Source organism: Salvia miltiorrhiza, chromosome 2, assembly GCF_028751815.1.
Source record: "Salvia miltiorrhiza cultivar Shanhuang (shh) chromosome 2, IMPLAD_Smil_shh, whole genome shotgun sequence".
Lineage (NCBI taxonomy): Eukaryota > Viridiplantae > Streptophyta > Magnoliopsida > Lamiales > Lamiaceae > Salvia > Salvia miltiorrhiza.
The window spans coordinates 29,081,743-29,093,897 of NC_080388.1; positions in this window are offsets into that span (position 1 = coordinate 29,081,743).

The window sequence follows — 12,155 nt, forward strand, 5'->3', positions numbered from 1 at the left end:
GCATGTATCCAGAATATCCGTCTAGAAAACAGTAATAGGCATTACCGGCCAATCTCTCCAACATCTGGTCGATAAAGGGCAGTGGGAAGTGGTCCTTCCTGGTTGCATCATTCAGCTTCCTATAATCAATGCAAACTCTCCATCCAGTTTGCAATCGGGTGGGCACAAGCTCGCCTTGATCATTCTCCACAACCTGTATCCCTGACTTCTTCGGTACGACATGGACTGGACTCACCCATTGGCTATCAGATATGGGATAGATGATTCCCAACTCCAACAGCTTGAGAATTTCTTTCAGCACTACCTCTTTCATCACCGGGTTCATCTTCCTTTGAGAATCTCGAACGGGTCTGGCTCCCTCCTCAAGGTAAATGTGATGCATGCACTCCGTAGGACTGATGCCTTTTATATCAGCTAAGGTCCAACCGATGGCTTCCCTGTTCTCTCGTAATACTCTGACCAATCGGTCTTGCTGCACGACGGTTAGATCAGAACTGATGATAACTGGTAACGTCTCTTCTGGTCCCAAATAAGCATACTGTAAATGCTTCGGTAATTGTTTGAGCTCCAAAACGGGTGCTTTCTGAATTGAAGGTAACAGCTTCTCGTTCTGCCCATACTGAGCCAATAACTCCGGTTTGCTTGCCTCTGCTCCCCCGGCTAGATAGACTTCCTGGATTAATTCCTTGATCTTCTGGTCTACCTCCACCTCGGCTTCTAAAGTGCTTTCTCGGAGGGAGTAGAGCTCCATGATAGCTTCCTTCATTTCATCGTCCTCCATATGTTCTGCATCCCGATCAGTCAGACCATATTGAATCACCTTCTCCGTGGTATCCCTGGAACCGGTAATTCCTTGTTCCTGCACTAAGGGTTCAAATACATCGACCATGTCCACCGTCTCCATTGCTTGTTTCCTCTTCATGGTCTCATAGATATTGAATTCCACTTGAACTCCGTCGAACTCACATGTCAAGATTCCGGTTTTCATATCAATCTTGGTTCCGGCGGTCATCATGAACGGCCTTCCCAATAGTATGGCATTCTCTCCAGTTTCAGGTCCGGTATCTAGAACATAGAAGTCTGCTGGGAAAATCAAATCTCCAACCTTGATCAGCACGTCTTCCACTACTCCTTTAGGGTAAGCGTTGGATCTGTCAGCTAACTGTATGACCACACGGGTGTCCCTCATCTCGCCAATATTCAATCTCTTGTACACAGCCAACGGCATCACATTAATGGAGGCTCCAAGATCCATCATTGCCTTATCCATGTTGGTTCCTCCTATGTTGCATGGAATGGTAAACATCCCTGGATCCTTTCGCTTAGCGGGTAGCTTCCGTTGGATCACTGCCGAAACACTTTCTCCCATCACGTACCGGACTTCTTCCTCCATTTTGACTTTTCTTGAACAAAGATCTTTCAAGAACTTGGCATATTTGGGGATTTGCCTGATAGCATCGAGTAAAGGTATGCTTAACTCAACCTTCTGAAACATCTTCATCATTTCACTTGCTTCCTTCTCTCTAGCCTTCTGTTTCAAGCGTCCCGAGTAGGGTGCTTCGGTTGGGTTGCCACCTCCAGCTTGTTCATTGGTTGGACCCTTCCCGTTCTTATCCCAGCCTCTTCGAAGCAATTCAGCTTCTGCTAACAACCCTTCCTCCTTTTCTTCCCCCTCAGGAAACTCGGTTAGCACTACTTGGGCATGCTCTCTGGGGTTGATTCCCATGGCGGGGAGTTTACCAGCGTTCTCCTCCAGTTTGGCCACTGCCTTAGTCAAATGACTAATTTGCTGGTTAGTTTGGTTCATGCCGGCACGAATTTCATTGCGAAACTTCTCGCTCTCCTTAGCCATGCTTTCAATTGCTTCTTCCCAAGGTGCTCTCCGATGTGGTGGTTGGTAAGGAGGTTGTTGCTGATTCTGGTTGTGGTGTTGAGGTGGTCCTAACTGGTATTGTTGTTGATGCTGGTTCTGATTATACTGAGGACGTTGCACTGGTGCGCCCATATTGTTCTGCTGTTGGGGCTGACCATCTTGCTTCCACCGAAAGTTGGGGTGATCTCTCCACCCAGGGTTGTAAGCATTTGCATAAGGATCGTACTTCCGTGGATTTCCATCATGTCCTCCCATGGCATTGACATCAACAATATCTTCACCAAAATTTGGACAATTTTCAGATTGGTGTCCAGTGGCATCGCAAAGGCCACACTGGCGAATCTTCTTTGGTATAGTCAAGCCCGAAAGAAGTTCCTTGAGTTCGTTCATGCTCTTCTCCATAGTTTTCTCCAGATTAGACATCCCTTCCTTCTCTTCAGCTTTCCTTGGTTTCTCCAGATTCCTTTCATGCCCTTCATCCCGTGATTCCTCTGCCATGGTACCCAACAGTTGGAAGATTTCCAGCGGGGTTTTGCTCATCAACGATCCATTATAAGCTGCTAGGACTAGACTGCGATCGTTCCTCCGCATGCCCTTTACAAAGCTCTCCACCTGATCTTTCGGAGAGATTTGGTGATGGGGGCAATTGCTTAACATTCTCTTGAATCTCGTCCAGTATTCGTAGAAGGATTCTAGCCCATCTTGCCTTATGCTGCGGATATCCCATCGCATCCGCTCCACTCGTGCTGCTGGGAAGAATTATTCCAAGAAGGTTTGTTGCAGTTGTGCCCATGTAGTGACACTGCCCTCGGGTAGGTCATACAGCCATCTTCTTGCATTGTCCACCAGGGTAAAAGGGAAGAGTATCAACTTGACATACTCTTGCTGTTCATCATTTGATTGGTGCATGATTGTCATCTCAAAATCTTGGAGATGAGTATGAGGGTCATCTCCTTGATATCCATTGAACTTCGGTAAGATTTGAAGCAATGAGGGCTTCATGTTATACCGACGAGGTGCGAACGGATTTACAGGTAAGGTGATTCCGTTCGGCCTCAAGTTGAGGTTAGTTGGGTATGCCAACTGTCTGAGGGTCTGCTCCGGTACGATATCTGCTTGTTCGGCTTCTGCCATAGCTTCGCGTCTCGCTATCCGTGCTTCTGCGCGCAGTCGTCTTTCTGTACGATCAATATCGGGGTCAAACACCAATGCTCTTACAGTTTTACGAGTTCCACGCATACACCAGTAGCGGAAGATGGAATGAGAAGAGAACAAAATTGCTGCGCGTCACTCCCCGGCAACGGCGCCAATTTTGACACACTCCCGTCGTGCGGTGCGGACAAAATACCTGTGTATGCCCAGTACAGACAATACACGCTCCTACTTCTCGCAATAAGAACTTAGCCTTAGCGGTAAGTGTAAGGTCGAATCCCACAGGGAGTGAGGAACCACTTTGTTCTCCTACGACAAACTGAGGTGTCACAATTCTCAATCTGTATACTCTGCACAAGAAATAAACAAGATCAATAATAACAAAGGGGTGAGGTTATTCGGTTAGGTCATAACTGTTGTTAACATTCGTTTCGGTCATAGGCACACTGATGATCCTTCTACGATCCGTACAAGCCCAAGGCGTGGCCCAAAGACATTGGGGCGTTTCAAGGGGTTATACTTCACATATAGGATGGTTGATTCTCATTGTGGTCACTTGGTCCGAAGGTCACACAATCCCCGGTCACAAGGCAGTGCTTCACTCCTCCGTAGATAGTAGTCATACCCGTTACTCACCAAGTATGACCCTCAACAACCTTCTCTCCCGAGGTCCCCAACTCCACGCTTTTAGTGACACATGCCTCCTAGACTCAACTATTTCCGGCTTTGTCAGCCGACCAGTCATAGACATGCTACGGCGCCGAGATTGCTTTCCTCGTTTGATAACCATGGCTTTATGCCTCGTCACAGTTGATGGATAGTCTCTAGAGAAGCCCAAGACTGAGGAAGGACAGTGTATCCCATCAATCCTTTCCCCACCTTCCGGATCTACAACGCCTTTTTGTTGACGCTGCTCAGCTACTCGGTCGTGGGTATACCGGTTGTCACACCCTGGTATGCCCTGGCCTTTGCTTAACACGAACAGCGTTTTACCGAACGGAGATCACCCGTTAGGCCCCTACTGTCCATGGTTTGGCACAAATCCGTCTGGAACCACGAGACTCAACCGAAAGAACAAGTGCCTCACGAATGTTTACATGTTAACAACAATTATTTCCACCCCTAAAACCTCACCAAGGGAATTACTCACACATGACGCAATTCATAAATGCAAAAGGGATTAAACACATTATAGAACGAAAAGAAATACTGGAATAGATAAATGGTACCTAGGCTTCAAGCCTTCGAACTTGTTCAAAAGTAGAAACACAACGGGGAACGGAAAAGCACGAAAATGTAAATTGTTTTGGATGCCACACACGGCGAACTTAATTGAATACTAAAAGTAAAAATAAGAGTTTCAAGGTGCCAAGAAGTTCTTCACGCTGCACCACATTAGTCTTTTATACTGCCGGATGGTAGAGGCCTAACCCTAGCTGCGCCGGTTCCAAATCTTCGCTGGGATCTTCTTTCCTTAATTAGCTTGATCTTTGATTGATCCTGATTGAAGGTGGCGTCCAGCTGCAAGCTTAGTCAACCTTTCCCATTCCTTCGATCCTTCCAGTTCCTTCTTCCACCTTCTACTTGTTTCTTCAAGACCTCCGAGATTGACCTTCCTTTTATGGCTCTGGCTGTCTGCTTCTCATGGTAACGATCAGACGGATTGCTCTCTTCGGTTTGACTTATACCAGGTGGGTTGCTCCAGGTTCCCATGCCCCAAGTTGAATTGGAGAGGTACTTGTTGGCCGAAGCTCCATGCTGGTAAACATGACTTAGCAATCCAGACTCGGTAATGCCCATTCCGACCGCATTTCTTCCGTTTCCGCTCTACTGACCTTTCTTCTTTTACAACTTCGTTTTTCCCCCTGACAGACCTGTACCGACGCAAATAAAGGGAAAAATAGGGCCAAATGGCCCAAAAGTCGAAGACGCATCAATGACTCTGAGGCCAATGTGAAAAAACGTGGCAGACCTCCTAAGGATTCTATTCTTAAGAAACCTCCGGGGTGAGGGGAAAACAGCATGAAGACTAGACTCAGAAATTCTACGGAGCAGAAGCCGAATCAACAGGCTGAGGAATTCATTAAAAACAAACTCTATCAAGCTTGGGAAGCTGGAGACAAGCCAAGAGATTTTGTTATCACTCCTGGAAGCTCCTCGAGTGCCCGTGCGATGAACAGTGTTGTTGCTAAGAGCTGGGCCGCAGAAGTGGAAGCGGGGGAAACCCCGACCACGCTTTCCCCTTCTTTCTAATGAATGTTTTAGTTGGGAATGTCCGGGGGTTGACGGACGAATCCAAACGGGTGCTCTTTGAGCATTGTCGCACTTTCGCTCCGGTGATTGTGGGTATTTTAGAACCGAAGAATCTCTTTCATAAAACTAATTCTAGATTTTGGCGTAGCCTAAATCTGATTCCTTGTTTTCAGAACTCCCGTGTAAACATGCGCTCTAACATCTGGGTTTTTGCTCATCCCTCGATGGTTACTGATGTCATCTTCTCTTCAGATCAAGTGGTTATTATGGAGTGCTGCTGGAGTAGACGGACTTTCAAGGTGGCTGTTGTTCATGGGGCTAATTCTTATATTGAAAGGCGGCAGCTCTGGATTGATCTTCTGGTGCATATGACGGGAAGTGCGTTGATCTTGGGTGATTTCAACGCTGTTAAAGGAGCTCACGAGAGAAGCAGTGACTGTCTTCCCAGCAATATTGCTTGTGCTGAATTTTCGGAATTCATTGATACCATCGGATTCATCGAAGCTCCTTCGATTGGCCTTCGTTTTACTTGGTCGGGCCGACGCTTCATGCCTTCGCATGTCGAATCTATTCTGGATAGAACTCTTTTCTCCGAGGAGTTCGCTGAGTTATGGCAGTCAATTTATTCACAAGTTCTTCCCCGCAATACTTCTGATCATTCCCCGCTGATTCTCCACTGCAGTCAGGATATTCCGGTTGGCCGTCGGTTTTTTAGATTTCTTGACATGTGGACCCTCCACCCGGATTTCATGCAAACTGTTGAAAGGTCGTCGGTTGAAAATACCGATATTGCTTGCCCTATTTACAAAGTTATGGCAAAACTTAAGAGGCTGAGACAGGTTCTCCGGGATTGGAATAAAGGGACTTTTGGCAACGTCGACTCGATGATTATGAGGTTACTGCTCAGGCTCACAAGATCTTTTGGACGTCCAAATGCAGATTGCCGCTGATGGCTATACGGATGAGTTGTTCGACAAAGAGGTTACTGCTCAGGCTCACATCAACACTGCTCTTTCCAGAAAAGCTTCGCTCTTGCAACAAAAAAATCGTGTCTCTTGGTTGAAAGATGGCGACCGGAACACTAATTTTTTCCATAATATGCTCAGGTTTCGGAAAAGGCCGCATATTATATCACATTTGGATATTAATGGTGAGAATATTTATGATCAAGAGCAGATTGGGAATCATATCGTGGATTTCTTTTCTTCCTTATTCACTGCGGAGGATCACGGTGTTCAAGACATTACTGCTGTTGAAGCTATTATTGATCCCGCCATTTCTGATCGTCAGAACAACACTCTCATCCACCTTCCGAATGAGGAAGAGATCACTGCGGCGGTTTTCAGCATGGATGCTAATAGTTCTCCTGGCCCTGATGGCTTCTCGGGGAAGTTCTATCAGAATTGTTGGCAGGTCATTAAGTTCGACATCTGGAAGGCGGTCCAGACCTTCTTTCAGGAGAGCTACTTGCCGATGGGATGCAACTCTAATAACTTGGTGCTTATACCTAAAAAGGAAGTGGTTCGATCGGTTGCTGATCTTCGGCCCATCGTGCTATCTAACTTTCTCTTTAAGATTATTTCGAAGGTGTTGGCTACCCGTCTCAGCGAGGTGGCGACGTCTCATGTCTCTCCTCATCAATTCGGTTTCATTAGCGGGCGTTCCATTCACGACTGCATTTTGATGGGCTCGGAAGGTATAAACTGTATGGGTCGCACGGGAAAGAGTCAAGGCATGGCTTGTAAAATTGATATTAGAAAAGCCTTTGACACTCTTAATTGGAGCTTTCTGTTGAATGTCCTCAGAGTTGCTGGTTATCATGCTAGGTTTGTTCGGTGGATTGAGGTTATCTTACACTCGGCCAGGATTTCCATCCTTTACAATGGGAATCTTCATGGTTTCTTTAGTTGTTCGCGTGGGGTTCGACAAGGCGATCCCTTGTCACCGATTCTTTTTGGTATAGCGGAAGATGTGTTGAGCGTTCTGATTACTAATTGCGTCAATTCTGGGCATTTTTTGCCGATGAAATTTAGTAGGGAAAATGAGTTTATCACTCATTTCTTTTACGCTGATGACATTCTGGTGTTTTGCAAAGCCACTATTAGTAATGCGCATACTTTGTGGAAAATTCTGGATTATTATGGCCATTTTTCCGGGCAGATCGTTAGTCAAGAGAAGTCTCAAATCTTCTTCGCGGATCAGGTTGCTATCTCTACTAAACGGGCGATTGAGGGAATTCTTCAGTTCGTTCCTAGCAAGCTTCCTTTCATCTATCTCGGAGTTCCGATCTTTAAGGGACGTGCCCGTGCTTCTCATCTTCGTTTTATTCAGGATCGCATTCTGCATAAGTTCTCTAGATGGAAGGGTCTTCAGCTGTCGATGGCTGGAAGACTCTGCTTGATCCAGTCTGTGATTCAAAGCTCTCTTACGCATTCCATGATGATTTACAAATGGCCTCGCTCGCTCCTCAAGGAGTTGGACTCTTCTTGCCGGAACTTTCTCTGGACCAAAAATGTCAGAACTTTGCCGTCTTGCCCTGTCAAATGGGCGCGTGTATGTGCCATCAAAGAAGAAGGGGGGCTCGAAATCAGATCTTTCGCTCTACTCAACAAATGTTTCCTGATGAAAATGGCTTGGAAGTTGATTCAAGGGCATGATTTTGGGTTTGATAGTCTGCGAGGACGTTATCTCGATCGCTTTGGTCGTGGGAAGATGCAGGTGGCGAGCTCCTCGATTTGGCTTGGATTAAAAGAAGAAGTCAGAGATCTTATTGAACATACTTACACTCACATTGGTGATGGGATTTCGACTTCTTTCTGGCATGATGACTGGCTCGAATATACTCTTGCTAATAGATGTGGCATCCCGAATTATATGCTTCCTTTCTTTAAGCAGTCGGTGGCGGATTATTTTCATGATGGTGTGTGGCACTTCACGCAAGCTTTTGTCAACGAGTTTCCTGATATTATTTGCGATATCTTGCTTCTTCCTTTGGGTGAAGATAAAGATGTCAGATTCTGGAAACCTTCTTTGCATGGGAATGTTACTGCTGCTCTGGCTTTTAAAAATCATTGCAGCCGTTTTCCTAAGGTGTTTTGGGGTTCGTGGCTTTGGGAGAATTACATACCGGTCCGAAGATCGTTGGTGTGTTGGAGGCTTCTGCATAACCGAATGCCTACTTATGACCGTTTAATCAGGCAAGGTATGATCATGCCCAATTTTTGCACTTTATGTTTTGAAGATGCTGAATCTCTTGATCACCTCTTCTGGGAGTGCCGGCGTGTGAAGGAGGTCTGGAGCTTTTTTCTTGATTGGTTTAATTATAGACGTGGGATGCACGCTATGGGCATACATAGTTTTCTTGCGGAGGCCTGGAATTATAAGCTTAGCTCTCTCTCCAATAGCTTCTGGAAAGCCGGTATTATTACTATCATTTGGGCTATCTGGATGCAAAGAAACAGGTGTATTCATGATAACCAAGTTTTCGAAGCTCGCCGCATTATTCATACGGTCAAGGTGGCCTTCTGTGATATAGATTACAATTTCAAGAAGCTTGGTCATATGGATAATAATTGGCAGGATTATCTTATTCTTCGTGCGATTGGGATTAAGGCTCGAGTTTCTCCTCCCCCAAATTTCATTGAGGTGCATTGGTGGCCCCCCACTGCTCCCTGGATTAAAGTGAACACCGACGGTTCTGCGTCGGGGGCGCCGGGGCTTATTGCTGCTGGTGGTGTTTTCCGGGATAGCTTCAATTGTGTTAGAGGCTGTTTTCACTTCAAAGGCGGAATTGGTTTTGCGTTCGAAGCTGAGCTGCTGGCGATCATCTCTACCGTTCAAATTGCGCAGGCGCGGGGGTGGAAGGATCTTTGGATCGAGGCGGATTCTACTTACGTGGTTAATCTGCTTCAAAAGCGCGCTACGGTTGTCCCTTGGAGGTTTGTTGCGGCCTGGAAAACAATTCTTAAATGCCTTCAAAACTTCCGTCTTCAGGTAACCCACATATATCGCGAAGGGAACACTGCCGTGGACATTATGGCTAACCCGCAGAGGATGGAGGGTTGGTGGCCGCACGCTATTGATAAGATTAAGACGGCCGTCCGTCGAGATATGGCTTCCCATAGCCAGATTCGCACGATTCCTTGATGCTCGATGGTGGTTGTTGTTTTTGGAGTTTGGGTTGGGCTGACAGCCGCGTTTTTTGTTCAGTTTCCAGGTGCGCTTGGGGCTGGAGCGTGGCTGATCGTCTCTTTGGTGTCTCCGCGAATGGTGCTTTGTTGCCGTTTGCGTTAGAGCCTTCCGAGCTGCATGGGTCGTGGGTTTGATTTTGCTCCCATGCAGATGGTCGAGGGGTTTTTCAAGTTGTTGGGTGTGGGGCACTTCTTTGGTGTCCGTTTCCTTTTAGCTTTGCTTTTATTGTTTTCTACTTGGGTTTGTTTATTGTTGTTCTTTTTTGGCTCGCGTCTTTTCTGCGTTGGGGAGCCGAGCAGCTTAGAGGTGATGGTTAGGCCGGAACTTTTGAAGCTGTCTCACTTCCGCTCCCGCACGGATCTCTTTAGACGAGTACTCTTTTTCCCTTTTAAGGATTATCTCTCACGGGTTTGCGTTAAAAGGGTTTTAATGAGGCTCGGCCCTTAGTTTGCTCTTATGTGCTCTCAAGGGTTCTAGGTTTTGTTTTCCTTTTCTTCTTTTAATAAAATCCTATTTAATAATAATAATAACATAGAATTAATTAATTAATTAATTAATTACTTCGAATAAATTAATAAGAAAATAAATTAATTTTAAAAAACAAATGTATATTTCTCATATTTTGTACAATTTTCAACTAACAATCTTACACTTTTCTTACACAATTGTACTTGTGTAAGAAAATTGTAAGAACTTTTACAAAAAACAATGCAAATCTATCAACATCACTTTTGTTTTGGGTAGATTGAATATATTTATCATAAAGGTGGGTAATTTTGATAGATAGGTTATGAATGTGGGTAGTTTTGCCCGTTAACACAATTAATAATGTGCTATCCAACTAATCCAATAAAATGTTGTATTCCCTCCGTCCCGATTTTTAGTATCCAATTGAGAGTGACACGAATTTTAATAAAGTGATTGTGTGTGTTATGAGTGGAATAAGAGTCTCACCTTTTATGTGAGTGTTAAAATAATTAAAGTGGAGTAATGGTCCCACCTACTTTTACTTAAAATAGAAATGAATACTAAAATGTGGGATGGTCAAAAAAGGAAAGTTGGATACTAAAAGCTGGGACAGAGGGAGTTTATGGCTATACATATATCATAATATGAAGTCATATAAAAATATAAATAATATGATACGATTTTATAATTGAATAATATAATTTGTAATTTTTTAACCAGATTTTATATTATACATCAATTTTTATTAGACTTCACAAATTAAACATCTAAATAAAAATATTAGAACAAGTAATAAATTTAATTTTTCTGATGTATATTTTAAATTTTAATACGCTTATCATTCATAGAATACGCTTAGAAAATTTGCTTTACGTAAACTAATACATTATGTTATATCTTAACAGAATGTCAAAAATCAATGTGAGATTTCAATTGATGAAGTCTGATGAAAAAAATTACAATGGGATTCAAATTTTATATTACATATAATATTTATAATAAAAATCATGTATATATATATATAGGGGAGGGCTAGAATAAAAACAATCTTAAGTGTATAAAATATAAATGATTTTCAGCCCTTAGATCATCAAGATCTACGGTTGATTCGTAACCCTTTTGGATGAATTCGTGGTCCTGGGTTCAAATCCCAAAGGTAGCATAAATTTATTTTTCACAATTCGTAACCATGTTGGATAAAATTCGTACATTAAAAAACGTTTATATTTATATTTTAAGAAGTGTTTTTACTGTAGCCCTCCCCTATATATATATATATATATATATATATATATATATATATATATATATATATATATCATCTATATGCTTAATTACTATTAATCAAATTAAGTTAAAATTTTGATGGAAGTATTTATTTGGCCAACTAATTAATTAATTAGCCAAATTAAATTCAAGGTGCAAAGCATATTTAAGATGAGAAATATTTTTTTAATTTGCGGTCGTTGCTGCCGCCGATCGAAGTACAGATGGGTGCATGAACTAGCGGAGCAGAGGAGGAGGTGCCCACGACGATTGGGGAGGCGGCGGAGCAACAGGAGGAGAGATGGAGGCGATTGGGGAGGCGGCGGAGCAGCAGCAGGAGAGATGGAGGCGATTGGGAAGGTGGCGGGGAGGAAGGCGGCGGAGCAGCAGCAGGAGAGATGGAGGCGATTGGGAAGGTGGCAGGGAGGGAGGCGGCGGAGCAGTAGGAGAGATGGGGAGGCGGCGGAGCAGCAGGGGATTGGGGAGGCGGCGGGGGAGGGGGGAGAGTGATTGAGAGAGAGATAGAGAGAGAGCGTGAATGAGAGAGAGTGAGTGAGATTAGGGTTAAATAGAAAATGACATGCTTAACCTTTTGATTATAAAATAAATGAAAATTAATAAATTTAATCAATTAAATTACCACCATTAGATTAAGTTAGATCAAGGAATCAGATTTGATCTTCATTCTGTATATAGGGGAGTGGTCTCCATTGAACTCTCTCCTATATATATATATATATCCAATGTCAATACCCCTTAAAAGTTTAATATTAACAATTTAACATTGATAACATTTCTTGGAAAAACACAAATAAATGAATTACAAATTTATAATTGCACATACAGAATTGACCCAATTGCTAGGGCTGTAAACAAATCAAACCGCTCGCGAACTATTCGGAGCTCGGCTCGAGAAAAGCTCGTTCAAGTTCGTTTAGAGAAGCTCGTAAAA